Genomic DNA, 310 nt, shown 5'->3' on the forward strand with positions numbered 1-310 from the left:
AAAAAAAAAAAGGTGAAAATCATGAAATGTAAAGGATTTTATTGACTAACCAGCTAGGAAGAAGAATTTCCCTAAAACAAATAATCAACCTGCATGGGAAGGCATGTTAGAGCAAAATTACTTTACAGTCTAAAGAAGGGGATTTGTAAGAAAGTTTGTTCTGGAAGCAGCAATTCTCAACATTTTGGTAGATACCTTCCCACTCTTAAAGTTTATTGAGGATTCTTGGAGAGCTTTTCTTAATATGGGTTTATATGCACTGATATTTACCACGTTAGAAATTGAAACAGAAAATTTCTTTTTTTTTTTT

General features: G+C 31.3%; 1 protein-coding gene across 2 annotated transcripts in view; it reads left to right on the plus strand.

Moving 5' to 3' along the window:
• CCDC42 (coiled-coil domain containing 42) overlaps window positions 1–310 on the plus strand; it is a 13,592-nt gene that overhangs the window by 9,241 nt on the left and 4,041 nt on the right. The gene's annotated exons all lie outside the window — the stretch shown is intronic.

This window comes from Otolemur garnettii, unplaced genomic scaffold (assembly GCF_000181295.1).
Source record: "Otolemur garnettii isolate 467f Iridium unplaced genomic scaffold, OtoGar3 scaffold00046, whole genome shotgun sequence".
Taxonomy (NCBI): domain Eukaryota; kingdom Metazoa; phylum Chordata; class Mammalia; order Primates; family Galagidae; genus Otolemur; species Otolemur garnettii.